This window comes from Acomys russatus, chromosome 2, assembly GCF_903995435.1.
Source record: "Acomys russatus chromosome 2, mAcoRus1.1, whole genome shotgun sequence".
Classification (NCBI taxonomy): Eukaryota; Metazoa; Chordata; class Mammalia; order Rodentia; family Muridae; genus Acomys; species Acomys russatus.
Window position 1 is genome coordinate 17,802,224 of NC_067138.1, and position 14,774 is coordinate 17,816,997.

Below are 14,774 nucleotides of genomic sequence, written 5' to 3' on the forward strand. Positions count from 1 at the left end.
GCCCTGTTTTACCATCCATTTGTACTTGGTCAGTGGGAATGGACACACAGATCACAGTCCTCAGTTAAATTCTTGAATTGAGGTGTACACACACACACACACACACACACACACACACACACACACACACACACACCAGTGCTAAGAAACAAGCCCAGGATTTTGCTTCAACCATGAGAGGCAAACGCTCTACCACTTAACTTTACCCCTAGTTCCATGATTTTCTTTCTATTAGTACTTATAGTCATTAGTTCTTTTAGAAAAATAGTGCATTTTAGAGCACTTCAGAAGCATAGAAAAAGCACAAACAGAAGACCAGAAGAGTACTTCATCTCATTAGTCATAAATAAAATCAGGTAAACATCTGCATCAGTAAAACAGTAGATGACAACTTAATAAAAATGGTACTATTCTATGTATGTTTCACTTAAAGTTATTTAGTTTTGTTTTTCTGAGGTAAGAAATGATAATAACTAAACTTCATGACACTGTTTAAATTCAAGTATTAATTTTAAAGGATCATAATTATCATTGCATGTTTAAATTAGGTCTACATCTGGATCTGTCTTTACAGTTGCCTCTTAATGTAGGTCTTCATTTCTTCCTTGTTTATTTTGTTTTGTTTTGTTTTGAGCTCACAGAGATATGCCTGCCTCTGCCTCCCACCCCCACTCCAAGTGTTAGGATTAAAGGCGAGCTCCACTGCCACCTGACTAGGTCTCCGTTCTTCTGTGAGGACTGTCAAACTGACACATTGGTTCACATCTCCCAGAGAAATTTTTTTTTGTCCTTCCTTCCTTCCTTCCTTGCTTCCTTCCTTCCTTCCTTCCTTCCTTCCTTGTGTGTTTTTCGAGACAGGTTGTCTCTGTGTAGGCCAGGCTGGACTTGAGCTCACAGAGACCAGCCTGCCTCTGTTGGGATTACAGGTGTGTACCATCCCACCTGGCTCCAGAGAACTCGAGCTCCAGATTCCTGTAGCAGATGGGATTGAGAGTCAGTGATGCTGAAGAGCTACCAGGTGATGCTAAGGAGCCTTCCATTAGCATGACTTGCATTCAGAGTCACTGGATGGCCTACCTTTTCAGTGAGTGGTCTTCTGTCAGCATCTCTTGAACTCAGGGTCACTAGGTGAACTTTTGGGAGCTACCTTCATTCAGGCCTTGGAAAGGGGTGATTTAAAAAATCCTATCCTGTGATCACCCATAGGTGACCCATATTTTGAAGAGAGCCCCCTTTGCATCTCCATTTCCTCTCCAGTACTTGTTTCTCTAACTCATCGGATACTCCTCTCTTACAATTGACTTTTTTATTGCTTTTCTGTGTATACGTGTGTACTGGCATTGAGTGTGTGTGAGCACTATGTGCATGTACCTAGGTAGGAGAAATACCTTTCAAAGGTGGAGAAATTATAGACAATATTTACAGCATTGCTCCCTCCTTCAGAACTCAATGGGTGTTGTTTCAGTGTCTTCCGGTGCTGTCAGTTGCTGGCTGGGAAATCTGGAGGGAAGCCCCTCTGCCCCTCAGGGGACCGCTGGTTGTCCCTCTAATGACTGCTGACATTCGCTGAAGTCCTTCATGTTTCAGGTCAGACTCTCAATGAAAAACCACAAGGAGTCACTCTGACTTAGTCTTTTTCCACAACTACGATGACATGTCTTAGGCAGTAGAGGAAGCTGTGCAAGCCACTCTGACACTGATGGATATGGATGGTTTATTGAATGCAATACCCTGCTGGGCGTGGTGGCCCACGCCTTTAATCCCAGCACTCAGGAGGCAGAGGCAGGCAGATCGATATGAATTGCAGGCCAGCCTGGTCTACAGAGCAAGTCCAGGATAGCCAAGGCTAAACAGAGAAACTCTGTCTCGAAAAACAAACAAACAAACAAACAATTAAAAATAACAGTGAATGCAACACCCCAAGACTGACCATGGTCAGGGACACGGAGTGAACTTGGGAGCCAAACCATGACATTGCATGTTTCTCAGAGTTAGCTTATAAAAACAAAAACCTCAGTTAGCTCACATAGGGGGTTGGGTATGTCTGGGGGGAGTAGAACAGTATAGTCACCTCTGACTCATTATTTTTGCTAACTAGACAAAGCAATTCTAACTGACCTTTCATTTGATTTATCCCGAGTGGAATTTATTGTTAGGATCAGCTGCACTTATGATTGGGGAACTTCTAAGAGTAGCAAGGCCACAGAGTATGCTGAACATAAACATGGTTTTTGCTCAGCCTGATCTTGCGCAGAGATCCTTTCCCTATATCAGCAACAAGCTGAGATGACATGGCTCTGCCACTCTTGTATGTATGAGGAAGCACGGTCTCCACCTTAGACGCTCTCAAGCCTTCCTAGCACAAAACAGCAATACAATCCCTCTGCCTCCTCCTTCCTTCAGAGTGCTGCTTTGGGGGTCAGCGCAGTGCTGTCCCTCTTTGCTACAGTAGCAAGCTTCTCCTCATGGCTTCACCACCTGCTTGTGCCTGTGGGCTTTGTACTCCGCAAGGTGTTGATCAGCATTTCCCAGAACATTTGGTAGTTTTTGTTCTGAGATAGACTCCTGTTATGAGGTTCAGGATGACCTCGAACCATAGCCCGCCTGCCTCAACTCCCCAAATGCTGGGATTAGAGGCATATGGTATCACATCAGACCCCTCATAAAGAGTAAATCATCTCCTGTAATCTCTTGTTAATTACTTGTCACTTCTGCCTGGATGTCTGAAAACTTCAGCTAGTCTGAGAGCAAAATCTCCTGAAACACAGTGGATTGTTTCAAGGCCACAAATTCAATCCTTTCTTCATTTGGGGGATTTTTTTTTTTAACTGGATCCTTGAAATTTTAACTCTTTCTGTTCTGTGGTTTTAAGTCCTCTTTTTCCCCAAAGACACACAATGCGCTTATTTGGAACCATCTTCATCTGGAGATGAGGAATAGCAATTTGTGAATATTTTCTATTTTCTTCCTGATTTCTTTAATCTGTGGGCTTTTTGTTCCTGGATGCATCCATTGTTGATTATTTCAGCATTTTTCTAGGCCAGCAATCTAGCCTCCAGCTGTGCTTCCTTGATGTTTTTAATGATTAAATCTGTAGTGGTATTATTCCTGTTTTTAATTTATGAGTTTTTAGGTCAACAATCATTCTTTATCTAATTCTATGTGCAGAGACTGACAATCTGCTTTTTGTGAAGTCCAGACACTAAGTACTGTAGGGTTGACAAGTCATACAACTTGGAAGCAACCACTGAACTGTGTGACACTGTAGCAAAAAAAACTGTTGTAGGGCACCTGTCAATTGATAGGTATGACTGTGTGTCAGTGAAGTTTTATTTACGCAAAAGGCATTGGCTTATTTAGTCTTAACTGTAGAACAGCTTAGCATATAGTATTCATTTAGTAATTGCTAGAATGTTCCTCTTCTACCTCTTTAAGATCAACTTTTAATTCCCTGCCTCTACGGTTGGTTAACAATGTTTCCTGGGAGTGGATGCCTCTGTAGAGGCATCTTAATCATTACCAGATTGATTTAATAAGTACTGTGTCTTTTTTTTTACATGCTCATTAGGCACAGGGCACTGTGCAAAGTGTTTTTCATCTTGTGTCTTATTGAATCTTCCCAACAACCTGTCTGTACAGTCCCTGGTCAGCTCTCCCCTTCTCACTTCACCCCTACAGGCGAATGCCTGCCTCAACCTCTCATTCCAGGACGATGACCCTTCTTATTTGATTTCAAAAGCAAAAGCAAAGTTACCTCAGAGCTACTGAAGAGTGGAGAGACAAGGATTTAAAGGTGGGTTTGCCTGAATTCCAAGTCCAAGTCTCTGCATTATGGTATTGTTATATCTGATTTTTGTTGTTGTTGTTGTTTTTAAATTTCCAAGACAAGGTTTCTCTGTGTAATAACCCTGGCTGTCCTGGAACTCACTCTGTAGGCCAGGCTGGCCTTGAACTCACAAAGACCCAGCTGCTTCTGCCTACCAAGTGTTGGGATTAAAGGCATGTGCCACCACGCCCATCCTGACATATAATATTTTTTAATGTCCTTCTTGTTCCAGAAGTGCTGTGGGTATTCTTGGCTCATGGCCGGCTCCTGCTTGCCCAGCTCAGAGTACTCAGTGGGCGGTGTCATTTAACTTTGGGGAGGGGCTTTAGAATACAGCTGTGATCACATCCTGTAGAGGGCTTCCGCGAGAGTGAATCCAGACCCCGTTCCTCAGAAAAGAAATAGAACTATCACGAAACCGTAAGTAAAAGTTTAAGATCCACACTGGGTCCTTTCACTCATCTTAGTCTGTTTTAACCGTCTTAAACCGGCTGATGCACGTCACCGCATGCTGGTCTTCACGGTTCTGGACAGTGAGAGTCCAAGGTCTAAACTCCAGAGGGCTGGGCATCTGGTAAGACTTTGGTCTTGGCGCCCAGGAGCGTGACTTTAGGCTTTTTTAGGAGCTGGTCATTGTCTTCTCATATGGAGAAAGATGGAAACATAAAAGGAGCAACTCGTGCCGGGCTAGGTGGTGCACACCTTTAATCCCAGCACTGAAGAGGCAGAGGCAGGAGGATTTCAATGAGTTCGAGGCCAGCCTCGACTACACAGAGAAACCCTGTCTCAAAAAATCAAACCAAACCAACCAACCAACCAACCAAACAAACAACAACAAAACAAACAAACAAACAAACAAACAAAAGGAGCAACTCCTCCCCTGAGGAACTAAAGTCCTTCACAAAGAAGGAGCCCTGAGCTGGGCACAGAGGAACACATATGAAACCCCAGCATTAGGGAGGCTGAAGTTCTAGAAGGATCCGTAGTTCAAATTCACCATAAATTCGGTAGGGTGGTGAATCTGAGGCGGGCCTGGACTACAAGATACTCTGTCTCCAAACCAAAAGAGAGGTAGGTGTGGTGATGCCCACCTTTAACATTAGCACCCCAGAGGCAGAGGCCAGTAGATCTTTGTGAGTTCCAGCACAGCGAAGGCCACACAGTGAGGCGATGCCTCAAATAAAAGAACCAAAACCAAAGAGGACCAAAACACAAACCAAAGGGAAGGAGGACTCTCAGGGCCTCAATACCTCTTCTGGGCCCATCTTATAACTCTATCCTATTGGCAATATCCTATTGGCAACACTCCAAACCACAGCGCGCCACGGGGACGCCGTGTGAGCCCTGAAACACGAGAATGCACACGGAGGTGACATTTGCCTGATTCTTTAAATGACGGCAGCCGACAGCTCACAGATCAAGCAGATCTCCAATTTCTGAGGGTAAGCCCCTCAGCGGATTTGGTCATAGAGAATGTTTAGAAACCTCCTTTTGTTCCACAGATGCATAGCCAGCTGTATAATCTAAATGCATATCACTTCTTTTGTGTTGTAGGTTTTTTTTTTTTTTTTTTTTTCTCCTAATCTGGATTTTTCTGCTTTTGAAAATATGAAGAACTCCTTGAGTGGGTTCTGCGCGTTGAGTAACTGAAGTCAGCAGACGGCGCTGAGCAGAGGAGAGCTGAGCTAAGACCTGCTTTAGAATAAATATTTGCGATTCCTCCAGTGGTTCTTGCCGCTCAATGTACGACGTTTTCAAAGTGCGTTTGGTCTGGGCTCTGATGGATGCGTCTGTTTAGAGAACTACTAGACATGGCATCAGGACCTCCTGAAACCACCAGGGGATTAAGCTAAACACAGAAAATGAATGCGTTCCTGGCCACCGGCACAATTTACAGTTCTTGGAACAGGAGTTGACATGGACTCCAAGTAGGTTTGTGCTGGGAGAATACATTTGACACATCTAGAGTGGTTTGCTCCTGTCATGTTTTTAACTGAAACTAGAGTCTGCATCCCGCCCCCCCCCCCCCAACTGTACACACTCTAATAAAAACTTCAGTGCTGTGCACATAAATAGAGGCCAAAGTCTGCATGTGGTAAGGTCATCTCTGGGGGACCTCAGGCTAAGCTGATGGTTTCTGATATAGCTGACAGAGTTCAGGCCTGCCCTTGTTGGGTGTTGTTTTGGTGATAAGTGAGAAGACTGAGAAAACAAAGGACACCCGCTTTGGCTCATGACAAACCAAACAGAAATACATTTTTAGCAGATTAAACAATTTAACAACTTGATTTAAAAGTTAGACAATTTGCCTAAAAGTTAGGCAAATGCTGTACATGTGCCTGAAATAGTTTTAAAAAACCTCCTTCCCCAGATGGGCATGGTGGCACACGTCTTAAAACCTAGCACTCAGGGACAGGCAGGTCGCTGTGAGTTTGAGGCCAGCCTGGTCTACAAAGTGAGCCGGGAACATCCAGGGCTACACTGAGAAACCCTCTCTTGAAAAAACAAAAAAAACAAAAACAAAACAAAACAAAACAAAAAATCAAACCAAAGCAAAAACCCTCCTTCTCCAACTATAAATCATATTTCTGGATTTTTTGGGGGGGATACTTTTTTGAGACATAAATCCAGGTTGGCCTTGAACTCACTATGTAGCTGAGGTTGATCTTAAACTCTTGATCCCAGCATTTACCTTCTAAGTGCTAAGACTCCAGGACACACCACTATACCCAACAACTTAAAAAATTATTATGATCAAGTATATAAGACATAACATCTTAAATCTTAAGTATAATTCTGGTTTTTAAAATTTAAAATCTATTATGGCTGTCTGTATGTACGTCTGTGCACCACATGTGCGCCTAGTACCTACAGAGTTCCCTAAAGGGTATCAGATCCCCTGGAACTGGAATTACAGGTAGTTGTAAGCCACCATATGGGTGCTGGGAACCAAACCTGGAACCTCTCTGAGAGCACCCAGTTTGCTCTTAGCCACTGAGGCACAAATCCAGCCCCTGATTTTTTTGTTTGTTTGTTTGTTTTCTTTTTTCATGAGACAGTCCCCCTATTTCACCTTCCCAGTTGTATTTACAGGCCTGTGCCATCATATCAGTTCACCTGAACTATTTTTGTCTTCAAATATTTATTTTCATTAGATAGGGTTTTTCTGTGTCCCACAAGCTATATTCAAATCTGCGAGAACCCTCCTGCTCCACCCTCTTCACCCTAGTATTACATTTTTCAGCTGCCACACCTAGCTGTGTGTGTGTGTGTGCGTGCGTGCGTGCGTGCGTGTGTGTGTGTGTGTGTGTGTGTGTGTGTGTGTGTGCACGAGCGAGCGTGCATGGGTGGGTGGGCAGGAGCTAGATGAGGTCAATGTTGTTAGAATGGCTATCCTGTGTACCCCGTGCACACACACACACACACACACACACACACACACACACACACACACACACTGCAGAATTAAATAAATCTGTGTAATATGAAATGATTAATATATTAAAAATAAATTTAATTAAAACAGAAATTTCACTAGCACAAAAAATGATTAATGCCAAGGAATAAGTTAACATTTTAATTAAACTTCAAAGTGAGTGAAATTATAGACTGCTAGGCAATTTAAGAAATCAGAGCTGCCAGTCTAGCCAAAGTGAGTGCTGGAATGCTATAACTGTCACCAGCAGGCTCCAGCACCACGCCTTCGCAGCAGATCCTTTAATCGGAATTCCTTAGGATGGTCAGGGAAGCCTTAGACATGCCAAGGTGGCCTGTCACAGTCTTTGTTATCAGGAGGCACCAATCTCCTTTCATCTTGTGAAAATTACATCCTTTCTGCTCAGAATGGACACAAACCCAAGGCTCAGTAATTGAATCCCACGAGAACTAAGCAAAAGTGGCCCACCAGCCCCTCTTGAGTTACCCTGCTATTCATGTGGCTTTATTATTATTTTTAATCTCCCCTCCTACCTCTGATATTCCTCTGGTTTTGTTTGAATCCTGAGAGGTGGGGTAGAGCCCTCTTGAGGGGTTTTAAAAAACATCAAATAGCATGCAGTCCATGCTGCGTGAAAGGTACCAGCCTCTCAATACCCCTGAGAAATAGGTGTTATTATTTGATCCTTTTTTTTTTTTTTTTACATCTCCATATTTCAAATGACCACTGTTAAAGCACCTTTTAGAGTAAGGATTCAAACTCAAAGCCCATATGGTTAATCTACACTCTAAGAGGCATTTCTAAACTCCGTTCTGCAGTGTTATATGAACTGATTGATTGGGAACTCCCCAAATCCACCTGCTGAAATCTTCGGTCTCAGTCCATTTTCCGTCTCTAGAACAAAATACCTGAGACTGGATATTTTATAAGAAATATAAATTTATTTCACCACCATTCTGAAGATCAGAAAGACAGCATATAAGCTCAACATGTAGTGAAAGCTTTGTTATTGTGTCATAACATGACAGAGAGCGTCACACTGTGAGACAGAGCTGATCAATTAGAGTTCGGCAATCGTAAGGTCCCAAGGAAAAGTTAGGTTTGGCCTTTATAAGGTTGAGGAAAACCTGACCTTAGAGACAAAGGAAAATTGACTCTTTTTGTCCCTCCTTGGTGGCAAATGCTGTTCTCCCCCAGCCAGACACTGCTGCCTGCGTGTCTGCTGTAGCTGCAGAAATCAGAGGCCTGGCTATCTCTTTCCACTCAATATTTCTGTGGTATCTGCCAGATGTGCTACATTCATTCAACGTCTTCCCCTTTATATAAAGCTTAAGGGCTTTTTGTTTGTTTTGCCTATTTGTTGCAACTTGAGGAGTATGGCCAAGAAAATCAAGAGGTAAAAAGGGGAGAGGGGCTGGAGAGATGGCTCAGAGATTAAGAGCATTGTCTGCTCTTCCAGAGCTTCTGAGTTCAATTCCCAGCAACCACATGGTGGCTGGGATACCAATCTATCTATAATGTGATCTGGTTCCCCCTTCTGGTGTGCAGGTGTACACGCAGGCAGAGCACTGAATACATATTAAATAAATAAATTAAAAAAAAAAAAAAAAAGAGGTAAAAAGAGAAGTCAGTGGGCCAGAAGGCCGAAGATGGTGTTCCAACGTTTTACAGAGTTATGGGTGACTTTCCAGGCAGCAAACTGTCTCTGTCATTTCTTTTTTTAATTTGGAAGCTGCGAACCTGCACTTTCTGTTTACTCAAGTAATTAATTTTACTCCTTTTCAAGTCTCTGATGGGGTTGAAGATCAAATAGTTTAGTTTCACAATTAAGCTTAGCTGTTTAGGGGTTAAGATGTCTTTAGGTCTAGATAGATGTTTTAAGTTGGTAGAGATGAGATATGATAGATTTTGAGTTACATTCAGAATTTTAGACTCACCGAGATAGGAAATTGTTTTCTTCAAGGCTGTCAAATACAAACAGCCAAAACACTATGAATGTAACATAGATGTAATTCCTGATTGTTCTGTGGTTCTTCCTGCTGTATGTACTTTATTTTATATGTATGTAATAATATAAATATATATGTAAAAAAAAAAAGAAGTAAAAAAAAAAAAAAAAAAAAAAAAGAAGTCAGTCCTAAGCAAGACACCCAGATTATAGATGTAAACACAACACACTTGATGGTTCGTGCATGGCTGGAGGGGTGGCCCAGTGGAGACGTGTTTCCTGAGCACACATGAAGACCCAAGTTGGAGCCTCAGACACATTTAAAAAGTGGGGACTGAGCTGGCACGATGGCACATGCCTGTAATTCCAGCACTCAGGAGGCAGAGGCAGGCATCTCTGTGAGTTCGAGGTCAGCCTGGTCTACAAAGTGAGTCCAGGACAGCCAAGGCTACACAGAGAAGTCCTGTCTCAAACAACAACAAAAGGGGACACACCCTTGCAAGAGAATAAATAACTTGTGGGAATTGGTTCTCTGCTTCTATCATGTGGGTCTTGGGGACTATGGTGGCTTGTATAAGTTTGGCCGCCATAGAGTCATGTGTTTGAATGCTTGGCCCATGGGTAATGGCAATATTCAGCGGTATAGCCTTGTTGGAGAGAATGTGTCACTGTGGGGGTGGGCTTTGGGGTCTCCTATGCTCAAGGTCTGCTCTATTTGGGATTCCTGTCTCCTCCTGGATGTTGTAACATCAACATGTAGAACTCTCAGCTCCTTCTCCAGCACCATGTCTGCCGACACAACCACCATGTTGCCTGCTATGACGACAATGGACTAAGCCTCTGAAACTGTAAGCCAGCCTCAGAGAAATGTTTTCCTTTGTAAGAGGTGCTGTGGTCATGGTGTCTCTTCACAGCAATGAAATGCTAAGACAAGGGCTGAACTCTGGTCGTCAGGCTTGGCATCAAGCATCTCTATCTGATGAGTCATCTCTCTGACCCTAAATGTTGCTTTTGATCTATGTAGCTATGCATCCCAGCCAACCTTGAACCCTCAGTCTTGGCCTACTCTCTTAAGCACTAGTCTACTGGCCTAGTATTTAACTTTAAACCATAATTTTCATTCTAGCCTCTCCAGCATGTGGACAGCCAGTGTTGGACCACTTAGCTTGTGTAAGCCAGTCAAATAAAGCATCTCTGCAGTATGTCTCTATGCTATCCATTCTGGTCCCGTAGAACAGAGGTTCTCAATGACCCCTTTGGAGGGGGTTGTAACCTCCTCCTTTAAAGCTATTTTGTTAGGTTCCTTAGATCTCTACCTTCCTTCCAACCCCTATCCACCTTAATCCCTTCCAACACCCAAACAACAGGTAGGAGAGAAAGCAGGTCAGTGGGGAGAGGGGTCCTAGTTCTCTTTAGCTGCTTCCTGCTGGTTAGGGTAGTCGGGTTCCTTGGGGAATGTCCAATCTTTGTTTGGGACTATCTCTAACTTCTTCTCATCAAACTACAACAGCAGCAAGCAAGAGCAGCACAGGAGCAGCAACAGCCTCCTTTCTGGGAGCACTCTGTCCCTCTCTGGGCTCTGACATTTATTCCATCTCAAGAGTCCCTAGAATTAAACTATCCAAGTTTGGCAAAGGTTGCACCCCTCTCAGAGCCCCCGAGAGGCAAACTGTCTGCTGCTATGGACAATCTGAAGCAGCCCCTATGACACATCTGGGATTTAAACAAAGACGTCTTCACATAACATAACTGGGTTTTTAATGAAACCAAAATTACAGAGGGGGGTGGTGGTGTCAAACAGCCTTTTCGCAGCGGTTATCTAAGACCATCAGAAAACAGGTATTTATATTATGATTCATAACAGTAGCAAAGTTACAGTAATAAAGTAGCAACAAAATTAATTTCATGGATGGTCACCACAGCATGAGGACCTGTATAAAAGGGTCACAGCATTAGGAAAGTTGAGAACCACTGCTCTAGAAGACTTTGATTAATACATTCTCCACTAGAGTAGAACCTTAGAAGGTACAGGTGCTTCTTTTTGTTGTAAAGATTAGTGATAACTGTGCTGGCTGGTTTTACATCAACGTGACACAAGGTGGCGTCATTTCGGAAGAGGGAAACTCAATCGAGAAATGCCCCCTCAAGATGGGCCTGTGGGCAGTGCTACAGTACGTTTTCTTGATTGATGATGGAGGGCCCATCTCACTGTGGGCAGTGCCACCCTTGGACTGGCGGTCCTCTGTTCTATAAGAAAACAAGCTGAGCAAGCCCTGAGGAGCAAGCCAGTAAGCGGCACCTCTCCATCATCTCTGCACTAGCTCCTGCCTCCAGGTTCCTGCCCTGATTGAGTTCCTGCTGTAACTGCCCCCAGTGAGGGACTGCGACCTGGAAATGTAAGATGCAATAACCCTTTCCTTCACAAGTTGCTGTTGGTCATGGCATTTTTATCACAGCAATAGAAACGCAACTAAGACAATAACTTACTGTGGCTTCTGAAGTGTCTCTGGCATGTTTATCTGAGACCTTGATCTTGTGAGGGAGAAAATTTTGAAGTGCTTCTGAAGAAAGCAAAGATAGAAATGAGAACATTCCACCAATCCCCGTTTCTTGCTCTTATCACACAGGTGATGTCTATCGGTAATCGTGTTGTGCAAAAGAACATCCTGGTGGATTGCTTGGGGCTGAGGAGAGGGCTCAGTTGGTAACACGCTTGCTACACAAGCATGAGGACCTGAGTTTGAATCCCAGTTGCCCACATTCCAGCTGGGTGTGGCAGCACACTTGCAGCTCTGGTGCAAGGCGGCCAGAGACAGGCGGACTACTCCTGATGCTGGCTGACAAACCCACCGAGGAGAACCAGTGAGCCCCGGGTTCAGTGAAAACTCTGTGTCAAAAAATAAGGTGGAGAACAGCTGAGGAAGACACTGGATCTCGTCCTGTGGCCTCCACACTCACATGTGTGCACACACGCATACACATACACATACATAAAACACCCCTCCCCCAACACACACAAAGAAACCACTGGTCGGTCATTTGCAGCAATGTGCCAGAGTGCTCCACTTCACAACAGCTGAGGAAGACACCAGTGTCAACACATGGCCTCCACATACACATACGTACAACACCTACACGTGCGCACACACCCACACCCATGTACACATCACTGGACACTCACAGCTATGTGCGAGTATGCGCTCCTTCCCAACTGGCAGATTTCAAGTGGACGTGTAAAACTGTCAGTTGTCTATGATTGCAGGCTGAGCCAACGTGTTTAGCGAGGATTTTTTTTTTTTTTTTTGAAGTCACGTGAGACAGTTAGTCTGGATGGAAAAAGAACGGCATCTGGAGCCACCAGAATATGCTCTCAGATGGCTTGAGAGATGTTGGGTGTCTGACCCACTTCTCAGAGCCTCTCCTTCTCCTGCAGAAAGAAGCTTCAGAAGCTGGAGAAATATGGCTGTGGTTCAACCCTTTTCTTTCTGGAGTCACGAATGGAGCGTAGCAGCTTGTACCACAAGGACTCAACGGTAAGTGAAAAAAAAAGAAGAAAATGCAAAGCAAATTTGGCAGACGTTGCAAATCTCAAGGAGCAGCTCTCATTTGACCCATTTGTGTCAGTGGAGTCGACACAACCCAAAGACTCACAGAGCTGTTCATTACTGGGAAAAGGAATTCGGCGCTTGCATATCTGTGTGCACTCGCAGCTACTTTGCGTCTCTGGCTTTTCAATGCTCCTCTTTCATAGTCTTTATGATTACTCACAGCCATGTTCATCTGACACGGGGTGACAAATTGCATTTGAATGTGTCAGGTTGAAAGGTCAGCCCTAATCACCATTAGCCAGTGAGGCTCCCTCCAACCGTCTCAGTTGGTCTCTGCTGCGGCCCACTTGGTCTTTCCTTGAATTCTGCAAGGCCTTGGCCTCCTGATGCCTGGCTCCATCTGAGGTGGGGCGGAGCTGGGGCATTGATAGAAGAAAACACATGTTGCCTAGCATGCTTGCTTTCATCTGGGAATGGTTCATGGTTAGTAACAGGCCAAAAGTTTGACAAGGAACGTAAACCCTAAAGAAAAGACACTGTGGTGTGAGAACAAGTTCTCACGCATCCTGTTAGGAGGGGTGCAAAAAACACCTCTTCACTTCTGAACATGGAGGAACAGGATCCAGAAGTTGCCCACAATACTGTGGGTGTCTAATTCAGGTAACTATTGGCTCAGCGGCCTTTGTGCACCTATGTTCCCGGTTCAGAAGGCTTTGCTGCACTAAGGTTTTATGGATTCAGTTAAAGGTGATGGACTGACGTCAAGGTGCTTGAATCTCCTATGAGGCCTCTTTGTGTCACTCTGTGTGTGAATATAAATGTCACGATGCACACAAAGAGAAACATGCAGGAGAGATGAGGCACATGCATGCATACTCTATCTGCTCTGCAATGGGTGCCTAACATACTGATACCAATTAAAATTTAATTTTGTTCTATCTGTAATAAGATAAATCATCATAGCCTAGGGGTATGTTGTTTTTGTACTTAATTAAATAATTTGAGAACCTCTTAGTATACAGCTCAGAATGGCTTCACCCCAGTAATTCTCCTGTTTCAGCTTCCTGGGCACTGGACTCAGAGAGGTGAGCCACTGTCGTGGCTTGAAAGGAATGGCCTGCATAGACTCATGTGTTGGAATGCTTGGCTGGTGAAGGGTAGCACTATTAGGAGGTCTGGCCTTGTTGGAGTAGGTGTTGCCTTGTTGGAGGAAGTGTGTCACTGTGGGGATGGACTTTGGGGTCTTATATGCTCAAGCTACAGGCAGTTTGGCACACAGTCTCCTTCCGCTGCCTGTGGATCTAGGTGTAGAACTCTTGGCTTCTCCAGCACCAAGTCTGCCTGTCTGCTGCCATGCTTTCGTCCACAGTGATGACGGACTAGACCTCTGAAACTTTAAGCCAGCCCCAAATTAAATGTTGTTCTCTATATAAGTTGCCTTGGTCATGGTGTCTCTTCACAGTGATAAAACCCTAACTAACCTTGCCACCATAGCTGACGTAGGAATATAATTTTGGCTACTTTTTTTGGTTCTTATATCTACCACCCTTCTACCCCTTATTCTATCCTAATATTTTCTAACCCATCAACATTAGGTAGGAGAGAAAGGTTAGAGGGGAAAGGGGGCGGAGACCTCTTTAGACTAGTTCCTGCTGGTTAGGGGTGCTGGGTTCCTAGGGCAGAGACCTCTTTAGACTAGTTCCTGCTGGTTAGGGGTGCTGGGTTCCTAGGGGCAAGTCCAATCCTCACCAACAGAATCTCTCCAAACAGCAATCTAGAAAACACAGCAGCAGGAACCAGCAGCAAGGGGAGCAGTAACCACCTCAGAGCTCTCCCATTTATATCCTCTGCAGAGTCCCCAGAATTAAACTATCTGCAACGGCAAAAACCACACCCTTCCTAGAGCACGAGAGAAAGTAATAGTTAACAGCCGTGGAAAATCTGAAACAACCCCATATCTTACAGATGGGATTAAAACAAAAACATACTCACATAATATAACTGAGTTTGTTTTCA